The 12,862-nt window shown below is 39.9% G+C and overlaps 4 non-coding genes across 4 annotated transcripts; all 4 read left to right on the forward strand.

The window, feature by feature from the left end:
* The first annotated feature begins 1,738 nt into the window (after positions 1-1,738).
* TRNAD-GUC (transfer RNA aspartic acid (anticodon GUC)) lies at positions 1,739-1,810 on the forward strand. Its single transcript has one exon. It is a non-coding gene; the product is annotated as a tRNA-Asp (tRNA).
* A 3,960-nt stretch (positions 1,811-5,770) lies between these two features.
* TRNAD-GUC (transfer RNA aspartic acid (anticodon GUC)) lies at positions 5,771-5,842 on the forward strand. Its single transcript has one exon. It is a non-coding gene; the product is annotated as a tRNA-Asp (tRNA).
* A 1,941-nt stretch (positions 5,843-7,783) lies between these two features.
* Positions 7,784-7,855, forward strand: TRNAD-GUC (transfer RNA aspartic acid (anticodon GUC)). The gene has a single exon. It is a non-coding gene; the product is annotated as a tRNA-Asp (tRNA).
* A 3,952-nt stretch (positions 7,856-11,807) lies between these two features.
* Positions 11,808-11,879, forward strand: TRNAD-GUC (transfer RNA aspartic acid (anticodon GUC)). Its single transcript has one exon. It is a non-coding gene; the product is annotated as a tRNA-Asp (tRNA).
* The last annotated feature ends 983 nt before the right edge of the window (positions 11,880-12,862 follow it).

The raw sequence follows: 12,862 nt of genomic DNA on the forward strand, positions 1-12,862 counted from the left end.
GTTGGCGTTAGGTGGCTATGGAATAAATCAGAATGGTTTGGTATTTTGGGAAGGTTTATACATACTTACATTTTTATATGTAGAAATAAAATATAGGCAAGGAGGTTGGCATATTGGTGTATGCCACTTTTTGGAATGAAAACTGCACACATTTTCTAGGACATCAAACTACAACATTCAGAATTATTTTGACATTTCTAGCATTGAAAGACCACATTGTTGGGCCCCATTCTCAAGAACAGTATAGGTCAAGTAACTTCTCAAGCAATTTTCTTGTGCTGTCTAAGCCCAACTCCATGAGGTGGGTCCTCAAGACCCAAATTCCATTTTGCAATGGTTAGTAGAATGGATTTTATTTTTTAACAAGCACTTCATTTACATGTCTTTGGCAAGCACCCAAACATTTTCCTAAGGACTATGGGCATGATTCAGACACACTCGCAAGCGCACAACACTCGTAAGTGGTTCGACGGTCCCCCACTACCCATGCGCCGCCTCCGGCGTGTGCATGCGCAAGATCCGTCCAGCGACGGCTGCTCCATCGATATGGGTCTAGCTACAAGACGGAGCGGCTGTCAATGTTGATTGATAACTCACCGCGTTTTGTATGCGGGGAGGGGGGGGTGGCTGCACAAATGCAGGCATTCCCTTAGGAACGCCTGGTGTTTGTGGGTGGCCCCTACTGACATCACTAGTGATGTCAGTAGGTGGACTTCCTGTTCTATTAGAGCAGGAAGTTTACTCAGGCTTGTGAGAGCTCAGACCCTTCCACAGGGTCTCCTCGCAAGCCTGATGGTCACGATAATCGCGATGGGCTCCAGGCCACTCGCAAAAGCTGTGGGAGGTCACCCACAGCTTAGCGAGCGGCCTGATGAAAGAAAAAAACAAATACAAAACATAAAAAACCGCCCTTGTTCTGAGCAAGCACTCACTAGCAGCAAGCGGCTCTGAATCAGGCCCTATATCAGCTATAATCTAAAAGATATTGCTTAGAACATGTACAACATGGCAAATCCAGCATTTATTGGACTTTATATTCAGGATTCCCATGTATTAAAATTGTATGGTATAGAATATCCAGAAAATGCATAGATATTTATTGGTGCCTTAAAAGAAGAGTGAATATATACATATATATATTTTTTTTAATTAAGTTGGAAACAGTAGCTGAATAATAGAATAAATTATCAATTTTTATAGCATTCACATAATTTGGGCATAATTTAGCAGAAGAGATTTGGAGTTTAATATTCCTCATGCAGAGCTACCATTGGTCTCTAGCATAATAGTCTTTTAGCCATTCAAGGATTTCTAAGCAAATTCTAATTAGAAAAAAGTTGATAAGGGGTAATGGGTTTTGCTAAATTCATTTGAGCTTTTTAAAGGATCTTGAATTACTAAATATACAATCAAGCATCAGAAATGGTCAACCATAAATCAATTCATAGAAATACCTATAAACACTGGCAAATCAACAGTAAAATCCTAGAACATCTCAGTCCAGGGATTATCGGACATGGGTAGAGTAAGAAAATGATAGCTGGGGCAATTTCTATAAGCATTTGACCTAGCTCATGATGCAGAAGAATCGACATGGATCTGATATATGGTGAAAGAGTACACTAACAAATTGATGTATAAATGATTTCAATCATTTTCATTACCCAAGGAAATTATAACAACTCTTAGTTGAACATCACTTTTCTGGACTGGACCAGAAATCACAGCACACAGCTGATCCTCGTTAGTATAGTGGTGAGTATCCCCGCCTGTCACGCGGGAGACCGGGGTTCAATTCCCCGACGGGGAGGCTATAACTTTTATTTCTCCAATATTCCATTTCAGACACAGTGGAAAAATAATAATACAAATGTTATGGCATGCATAAATAACAACCCAAACTATAATATATTGAGATGTGTACTTAAAGGAAACCCTCATAGATCCATACAAATGGAATAGCAGATAGAGAAAACAAAATGTACCAACTGTAATGATATACTTCTATTACCATTTGTTGGCGTTAGGTGGCTATGGAATAAATTAGAATGGTTTGGTATTTTGGGAAGGTTTATACATACTTACATTTTTATATGTAGAAATAAAATATAGGCAAGGAGGTTGGCATATTGGTGTATGCCACTTTTTGGAATGAAAACTGCACACATTTTCTAGGACATCAAACTACAACATTCAGAATTATTTTGACATTTCTAGCATTGAAAGACCACATTGTTGGGCCCCATTCTCAAGAACAGTATAGGTCAAGTAACTTCTCAAGCAATTTTCTTGTGCTGTCTAAGCCCAACTCCATGAGGTGGGTCCTCAAGACCCAAATTCCATTTTGCAATGGTTAGTAGAATGGATTTTATTTTTTAACAAGCACTTCATTTACATGTCTTTGGCAAGCACCCAAAAATTTTCCTAAGGACTATGGGCGTGATTCAGACACACTCGCAAGCGCACAACACTCGTAAGTGGTTCGACGGTCCCCCACTACCCATGCGCCGCCTCCGGCGTGTGCATGCGCAAGATCCGTCCAGCGACGGCTGCTCCATCGATATGGGTCTAGCTACAAGACGGAGCGGCTGTCAATGTTGATTGATAACTCACCGCGTTTTGTATGCGGGGAGGGGGGGGGTGGCTGCACAAATGCAGGCATTCCCTTAGGAACGCCTGGTGTTTGTGGGTGGCCCTACTGACATCACTAGTGATGTCAGTAGTGGACTTCCTGTTCTATTAGAGCAGGAAGTTTACTCCGGCTTGTGAGAGCTCAGACCCTTCCACAGGGTCTCCTCGCAAGCCTGATGGTCACGATAATCGCGATGGGCTCCAGGCCACTCGCAAAAGCTGTGGGAGGTCACCCACAGCTTAGCGAGCGGCCTGATGAAAGAAAAAAACAAATACAAAACATAAAAAACCGCCCTTGTTCTGAGCAAGCACTCACTAGCAGCAAGCGGCTCTGAATCAGGCCCTATATCAGCTATAATCTAAAAGATATTGCTTAGAACATGTACAACATGGCAAATCCAGCATTTATTGGACTTTATATTCAGGATTCCCATGTATTAAAATTGTATGGTATAGAATATCCAGAAAATGCATAGATATTTATTGGTGCCTTAAAAGAAGAGTGAATATATACATATATATATATATTTTAATTAAGTTGGAAACAGTAGCTGAATAATAGAATAAATTATCAATTTTTATAGCATTCACATAATTTGGGCATAATTTAGCAGAAGAGATTTGGAGTTTAATATTCCTCATGCAGAGCTACCATTGGTCTCTAGCATAATAGTCTTGTAGCCATTCAAGGATTTCTAAGCAAATTCTAATTAGAAAAAAGTTGATAAGGGGTAATGGGTTTTGCTAAATTCATTTGAGCTTTTTAAAGGATCTTGAATTACTAAATATACAATCAAGCATCAGAAATGGTCAACCATAAATCAATTCATAGAAATACCTATAAACACTGGCAAATCAACAGTAAAATCCTAGAACATCTCAGTCCAGGGATTATCGGACATGGGTAGAGTAAGAAAATGATAGCTGGGGCAATTTCTATAAGCATTTGACCTAGCTCATGATGCAGAAGAATCGACATGGATCTGATATATGGTGAAAGAGTACACTAACAAATTGATGTATAAATGATTTCAATCATTTTCATTACCCAAGGAAATTATAACAACTCTTAGTTGAACATCACTTTTCTGGACTGGACCAGAAATCACAGCACACAGCCAATCCTCGTTAGTATAGTGGTGAGTATCCCCGCCTGTCACGCGGGAGACTGGGGTTCAATTCCCTGACAGGGAGGCTGTAACTTTTATTTCTCCAATATTCCATTTCAGACACAGTGGAAAAATAATAATACAAATGTTATGGCATGCATAAATAACAACCCAAACTATAATATATTGAGATGTGTACTTAAAGGAAACCCTCATAGATCCATACAAATGGAATAGCAGATAGAGAAAACAAAATGTACCAACTGTAATGATATACTTCTATTACCATTTGTTGGCGTTAGGTGGCTATGGAATAAATCAGAATGGTTTGGTATTTTGGGAAGGTTTATACATACTTACATTTTTATATGTAGAAATAAAATATAGGCAAGGAGGTTGGCATATTGGTGTATGCCACTTTTTGGAATGAAAACTGCACACATTTTCTAGGACATCAAACTACAACATTCAGAATTATTTTGACATTTCTAGCATTGAAAGACCACATTGTTGGGCCCCATTCTCAAGAACAGTATAGGTCAAGTAACTTCTCAAGCAATTTTCTTGTGCTGTCTAAGCCCAACTCCATGAGGTGGGTCCTCAAGACCCAAATTCCATTTTGCAATGGTTAGTAGAATGGATTTTATTTTTTAACAAGCACTTCATTTACATGTCTTTGGCAAGCACCCAAACATTTTCCTAAGGACTATGGGCATGATTCAGACACACTCGCAAGCGCACAACACTCGTAAGTGGTTCGACGGTCCCCCACTACCCATGCGCCGCCTCCGGCGTGTGCATGCGCAAGATCCGTCCAGCGACGGCTGCTCCATCGATATGGGTCTAGCTACAAGACGGAGCGGCTGTCAATGTTGATTGATAACTCACCGCGTTTTGTATGCGGGGAGGGGGGGGGTGGCTGCACAAATGCAGGCATTCCCTTAGGAACGCCTGGTGTTTGTGGGTGGCCCCTACTGACATCACTAGTGATGTCAGTAGGTGGACTTCCTGTTCTATTAGAGCAGGAAGTTTACTCAGGCTTGTGAGAGCTCAGACCCTTCCACAGGGTCTCCTCGCAAGCCTGATGGTCACGATAATCGCGATGGGCTCCAGGCCACTCGCAAAAGCTGTGGGAGGTCACCCACAGCTTAGCGAGCGGCCTGATGAAAGAAAAAAACAAATACAAAACATAAAAAACCGCCCTTGTTCTGAGCAAGCACTCACTAGCAGCAAGCGGCTCTGAATCAGGCCCTATATCAGCTATAATCTAAAAGATATTGCTTAGAACATGTACAACATGGCAAATCCAGCATTTATTGGACTTTATATTCAGGATTCCCATGTATTAAAATTGTATGGTATAGAATATCCAGAAAATGCATAGATATTTATTGGTGCCTTAAAAGAAGAGTGAATATATACATATATATTTTTTTTTTAATTAAGTTGGAAACAGTAGCTGAATAATAGAATAAATTATCAATTTTTATAGCATTCACATAATTTGGGCATAATTTAGCAGAAGAGATTTGGAGTTTAATATTCCTCATGCAGAGCTACCATTGGTCTCTAGCATAATAGTCTTTTAGCCATTCAAGGATTTCTAAGCAAATTCTAATTAGAAAAAAGTTGATAAGGGGTAATGGGTTTTGCTAAATTCATTTGAGCTTTTTAAAGGATCTTGAATTACTAAATATACAATCAAGCATCAGAAATGGTCAACCATAAATCAATTCATAGAAATACCTATAAACACTGGCAAATCAACAGTAAAATCCTAGAACATCTCAGTCCAGGGATTATCGGACATGGGTAGAGTAAGAAAATGATAGCTGGGGCAATTTCTATAAGCATTTGACCTAGCTCATGATGCAGAAGAATCGACATGGATCTGATATATGGTGAAAGAGTACACTAACAAATTGATGTATAAATGATTTCAATCATTTTCATTACCCAAGGAAATTATAACAACTCTTAGTTGAACATCACTTTTCTGGACTGGACCAGAAATCACAGCACACAGCCGATCCTCGTTAGTATAGTGGTGAGTATCCCCGCCTGTCACGCGGGAGACCGGGGTTCAATTCCCCGACGGGGAGGCTATAACTTTTATTTCTCCAATATTCCATTTCAGACACAGTGGAAAAATAATAATACAAATGTTATGGCATGCATAAATAACAACCCAAACTATAATATATTGAGATGTGTACTTAAAGGAAACCCTCATAGATCCATACAAATGGAATAGCAGATAGAGAAAACAAAATGTACCAACTGTAATGATATACTTCTATTACCATTTGTTGGCGTTAGGTGGCTATGGAATAAATCAGAATGGTTTGGTATTTTGGGAAGGTTTATACATACTTACATTTTTATATGTAGAAATAAAATATAGGCAAGGAGGTTGGCATATTGGTGTATGCCACTTTTTGGAATGAAAACTGCACACATTTTCTAGGACATCAAACTACAACATTCAGAATTATTTTGACATTTCTAGCATTGAAAGACCACATTGTTGGGCCCCATTCTCAAGAACAGTATAGGTCAAGTAACTTCTCAAGCAATTTTCTTGTGCTGTCTAAGCCCAACTCCATGAGGTGGGTCCTCAAGACCCAAATTCCATTTTGCAATGGTTAGTAGAATGGATTTTATTTTTTAACAAGCACTTCATTTACATGTCTTTGGCAAGCACCCAAAATTTTCCTAAGGACTATGGGCATGATTCAGACACACTCGCAAGCGCACAACACTCGTAAGTGGTTCGACGGTCCCCCACTACCCATGCGCCGCCTCCGGCGTGTGCATGCGCAAGATCCGTCCAGCGACGGCTGCTCCATCGATATGGGTCTAGCTACAAGACGGAGCGGCTGTCAATGTTGATTGATAACTCACCGCGTTTTGTATGCGGGGAGGGGGGGGTGGCTGCACAAATGCAGGCATTCCCTTAGGAACGCCTGGTGTTTGTGGGTGGCCCTACTGACATCACTAGTGATGTCAGTAGTGGACTTCCTGTTCTATTAGAGCAGGAAGTTTACTCGGGCTTGTGAGAGCTCAGACCCTTCCACAGGGTCTCCTCGCAAGCCTGATGGTCACGATAATCGCGATGGGCTCCAGGCCACTCGCAAAAGCTGTGGGAGGTCACCCACAGCTTAGCGAGCGGCCTGATGAAATCAAAAAACAAATACAAAACATAAAAAACCGCCCTTGTTCTGAGCAAGCACTCACTAGCAGCAAGCGGCTCTGAATCAGGCCCTATATCAGCTATAATCTAAAAGATATTGCTTAGAACATGTACAACATGGCAAATCCAGCATTTATTGGACTTTATATTCAGGATTCCCATGTATTAAAATTGTATGGTATAGAATATCCAGAAAATGCATAGATATTTATTGGTGCCTTAAAAGAAGAGTGAATATATACATATATATATTTTTTTTAATTAAGTTGGAAACAGTAGCTGAATAATAGAATAAATTATCAATTTTTATAGCATTCACATAATTTGGGCATAATTTAGCAGAAGAGATTTGGAGTTTAATATTCCTCATGCAGAGCTACCATTGGTCTCTAGCATAATAGTCTTTTAGCCATTCAAGGATTTCTAAGCAAATTCTAATTAGAAAAAAGTTGATAAGGGGTAATGGGTTTTGCTAAATTCATTTGAGCTTTTTAAAGGATCTTGAATTACTAAATATACAATCAAGCATCAGAAATGGTCAACCATAAATCAATTCATAGAAATACCTATAAACACTGGCAAATCAACAGTAAAATCCTAGAACATCTCAGTCCAGGGATTATCGGACATGGGTAGAGTAAGAAAATGATAGCTGGGGCAATTTCTATAAGCATTTGACCTAGCTCATGATGCAGAAGAATCGACATGGATCTGATATATGGTGAAAGAGTACACTAACAAATTGATGTATAAATGATTTCAATCATTTTCATTACCCAAGGAAATTATAACAACTCTTAGTTGAACATCACTTTTCTGGACTGGACCAGAAATCACAGCACACAGCCAATCCTCGTTAGTATAGTGGTGAGTATCCCCGTCTGTCACGCGGGAGACCGGGGTTCAATTCCCCGATGGGGAGGCTATAACTTTTATTTCTCCAATATTCCATTTCAGACACAGTGGAAAAATAATAATACAAATGTTATGGCATGCATAAATAACAACCCAAACTATAATATATTGAGATGTGTACTTAAAGGAAACCCTCATAGATCCATACAAATGGAATAGCAGATAGAGAAAACAAAATGTACCAACTGTAATGATATACTTCTATTACCATTTGTTGGCGTTAGGTGGCTATGGAATAAATCAGAATGGTTTGGTATTTTGGGAAGGTTTATACATACTTACATTTTTATATGTAGAAATAAAATATAGGCAAGGAGGTTGGCATATTGGTGTATGCCACTTTTTGGAATGAAAACTGCACACATTTTCTAGGACATCAAACTACAACATTCAGAATTATTTTGACATTTCTAGCATTGAAAGACCACATTGTTGGGCCCCATTCTCAAGAACAGTATAGGTCAAGTAACTTCTCAAGCAATTTTCTTGTGCTGTCTAAGCCCAACTCCATGAGGTGGGTCCTCAAGACCCAAATTCCATTTTGCAATGGTTAGTAGAATGGATTTTATTTTTTAACAAGCACTTCATTTACATGTCTTTGGCAAGCACCCAAAAATTTTCCTAAGGACTATGGGCATGATTCAGACACACTCGCAAGCGCACAACACTCGTAAGTGGTTCGACGGTCCCCCACTACCCATGCGCCGCCTCCGGCATGTGCATGCGCAAGATCCGTCCAGCGACGGCTGCTCCATCGATATGGGTCTAGCAACAAGACGGAGCGGCTGTCAATGTTGATTGATAACTCACCGCGTTTTGTATGCGGGGAGGGGGGGGGTGGCTGCACAAATGCAGGCATTCCCTTAGGAACGCCTGGTGTTTGTGGGTGGCCCTACTGACATCACTAGTGATGTCAGTAGTGGACTTCCTGTTCTATTAGAGCAGGAAGTTTACTCGGGCTTGTGAGAGCTCAGACCCTTCCACAGGGTCTCCTCGCAAGCCTGATGGTCACGATAATCGCGATGGGCTCCAGGCCACTCGCAAAAGCTGTGGGAGGTCACCCACAGCTTAGCGAGCGGCCTGATGAAAGAAAAAAACAAATACAAAACATAAAAAACCGCCCTTGTTCTGAGCAAGCACTCACTAGCAGCAAGCGGCTCTGAATCAGGCCCTATATCAGCTATAATCTAAAAGATATTGCTTAGAACATGTACAACATGGCAAATCCAGCATTTATTGGACTTTATATTCAGGATTCCCATGTATTAAAATTGTATGGTATAGAATATCCAGAAAATGCATAGATATTTATTGGTGCCTTAAAAGAAGAGTGAATATATACATATATATATTTTTTTTAATTAAGTTGGAAACAGTAGCTGAATAATAGAATAAATTATCAATTTTTATAGCATTCACATAATTTGGGCATAATTTAGCAGAAGAGATTTGGAGTTTAATATTCCTCATGCAGAGCTACCATTGGTCTCTAGCATAATAGTCTTTTAGCCATTCTAGGATTTCTAAGCAAATTCTAATTAGAAAAAAGTTGATAAGGGGTAATGGGTTTTGCTAAATTCATTTGAGCTTTTTAAAGGATCTTGAATTACTAAATATACAATCAAGCATCAGAAATGGTCAACCATAAATCAATTCATAGAAATACCTATAAACACTGGCAAATCAACAGTAAAATCCTAGAACATCTCAGTCCAGGGATTATCGGACATGGGTAGAGTAAGAAAATGATAGCTGGGGCAATTTCTATAAGCATTTGACCTAGCTCATGATGCAGAAGAATCGACATGGATCTGATATATGGTGAAAGAGTACACTAACAAATTGATGTATAAATGATTTCAATCATTTTCATTACCCAAGGAAATTATAACAACTCTTAGTTGAACATCACTTTTCTGGACTGGACCAGAAATCACAGCACACAGCCGATCCTCGTTAGTATAGTGGTATCCCCGCCTGTCACGCGGGAGACCGGGGTTCAATTCCCCGACGGGGAGGCTATAACTTTTATTTCTCCAATATTCCATTTCAGACACAGTGGAAAAATAATAATACAAATGTTATGGCATGCATAAATAACAACCCAAACTATAATATATTGAGATGTGTACTTAAAGGAAACCCTCATAGATCCATACAAATGGAATAGCAGATAGAGAAAACAAAATGTACCAACTGTAATGATATACTTCTATTACCATTTGTTGGCGTTAGGTGGCTATGGAATAAATCAGAATGGTTTGGTATTTTGGGAAGGTTTATACATACTTACATTTTTATATGTAGAAATAAAATATAGGCAAGGAGGTTGGCATATTGGTGTATGCCACTTTTTGGAATGAAAACTGCACACATTTTCTAGGACATCAAACTACAACATTCAGAATTATTTTGACATTTCTAGCATTGAAAGACCACATTGTTGGGCCCCATTCTCAAGAACAGTATAGGTCAAGTAACTTCTCAAGCAATTTTCTTGTGCTGTCTAAGCCCAACTCCATGAGGTGGGTCCTCAAGACCCAAATTCCATTTTGCAATGGTTAGTAGAATGGATTTTATTTTTTAACAAGCACTTCATTTACATGTCTTTGGCAAGCACCCAAAAATTTTCCTAAGGACTATGGGCATGATTCAGACACACTCGCAAGCGCACAACACTCGTAAGTGGTTCGACGGTCCCCCACTACCCATGCGCCGCCTCCGGCGTGTGCATGCGCAAGATCCGTCCAGCGATGGCTGCTCCATCGATATGGGTCTAGCTACAAGACGGAGCGGCTGTCAATGTTGATTGATAACTCACCGCGTTTTGTATGCGGGGAGGGGGGGGTGGCTGCACAAATGCAGGCATTCCCTTAGGAATGCCTGGTGTTTGTGGGTGGCCCTACTGACATCACTAGTGATGTCAGTAGTGGACTTCCTGTTCTATTAGAGCAGGAAGTTTACTCGGGCTTGTGAGAGCTCAGACCCTTCCACAGGGTCTCCTCGCAAGCCTGATGGTCACGATAATCGCGATGGGCTCCTGGCCACTCGCAAAAGCTGTGGGAGGTCACCCACAGCTTAGCGAGCGGCCTGATGAAAGAAAAAGCAAATACAAAACATAAAAAACCGCCCTTGTTCTGAGCAAGCACTCACTAGCAGCAAGCGGCTCTGAATCAGGCCCTATATCAGCTATAATCTAAAAGATATTGCTTAGAACATGTACAACATGGCAAATCCAGCATTTATTGGACTTTATATTCAGGATTCCCATGTATTAAAATTGTATGGTATAGAATATCCAGAAAATGCATAGATATTTATTGGTGCCTTAAAAGAAGAGTGAATATATACATATATATATTTTTTTAAATTAAGTTGGAAACAGTAGCTGAATAATATAATAAATTATCAATTTTTATAGCATTCACATAATTTGGGCATAATTTAGCAGAAGAGATTTGGAGTTTAATATTCCTCATGCAGAGCTACCATTGGTCTCTAGCATAATAGTCTTTTAGCCATTCAAGGATTTCTAAGCAAATTCTAATTAGAAAAAAGTTGATAAGGGGTAATGGGTTTTGCTAAATTCATTTGAGCTTTTTAAAGGATCTTGAATTACTAAATATACAATCAAGCATCAGAAATGGTCAACCATAAATCAATTCATAGAAATACCTATAAACACTGGCAAATCAACAGTAAAATCCTAGAACATCTCAGTCCAGGGATTATCGGACATGGGTAGAGTAAGAAAATGATAGCTGGGGCAATTTCTATAAGCATTTGACCTAGCTCATGATGCAGAAGAATCGACATGGATCTGATATATGGTGAAAGAGTACACTAACAAATTGATGTATAAATGATTTCAATAATTTTCATTACCCAAGGAAATTATAACAACTCTTAGTTGAACATCACTTTTCTGGACTGGACCAGAAATCACAGCACACAGCAGATCCTCGTTAGTATAGTGGTGAGTATCCCCGCCTGTCACACGGGAGACCGGGGTTCAATTCCCCGACGGGGAGGCTATAACTTTTATTTCTCCAATATTCCATTTCAGACACAGTGGAAAAATAATAATACAAATGTTATGGCATGCATAAATAACAACCCAAACTATAATATATTGAGATGTGTACTTAAAGGAAACCCTCATAGATCCATACAAATGGAATAGCAGATAGAGAAAACAAAATGTACCAACTGTAATGATATACTTCTATTACCATTTGTTGGCGTTAGGTGGCTATGGAATAAATCAGAATGGTTTGGTATTTTGGGAAGGTTTATACATACTTACATTTTTATATGTAGAAATAAAATATAGGCAAGGAGGTTGGCATATTGGTGTATGCCACTTTTTGGAATGATAACTGCACACATTTTCTAGGACATCAAACTACAACATTCAGAAATATTTTGACATTTCTAGCATTGAAAGACCACATTGTTGGGCCCCATTCTCAAGAACAGTATAGGTCAAGTAACTTCTCAAGCAATTTTCTTGTGCTGTCTAAGCCCAACTCCATGAGGTGGGTCCTCAAGACCCAAATTCCATTTTGCAATGGTTAGTAGAATGGATTTTATTTTTTAACAAGCACTTCATTTACATGTCTTTGGCAAGCACCCAAAAATTTTCCTAAGGACTATGGGCATGATTCAGACACACTCGCAAGCGCACAACACTCGTAAGTGGTTCGACGGTCCCCCACTACCCATGCGCCGCCTCCGGCGTGTGCATGCGCAAGATCCGTCCAGCGACGGCTGCTCCATCGATATGGGTCTAGCTACAAGACGGAGCGGCTGTCAATGTTGATTGATAACTCACCGCGTTTTGTATGCGGGGAGGGGGGGGTGGCTGCACAAATACAGGCATTCCCTTAGGAATGCCTGGTGTTTGTGGGTGGCCCTACTGACATCACTAGTGATGTCAGTAGTGGACTTCCTGTTCTATTAGAGCAGGAAGTTTACTCGGGCTTGTGAGAGCTCAGACCCTTCCACAGGGTCT

Source organism: Taudactylus pleione, unplaced genomic scaffold (assembly GCF_031769625.1).
Source record: "Taudactylus pleione unplaced genomic scaffold, aTauple2 ptg000282l, whole genome shotgun sequence".
In the NCBI taxonomy this organism is placed as follows: domain Eukaryota; kingdom Metazoa; phylum Chordata; class Amphibia; order Anura; family Myobatrachidae; genus Taudactylus; species Taudactylus pleione.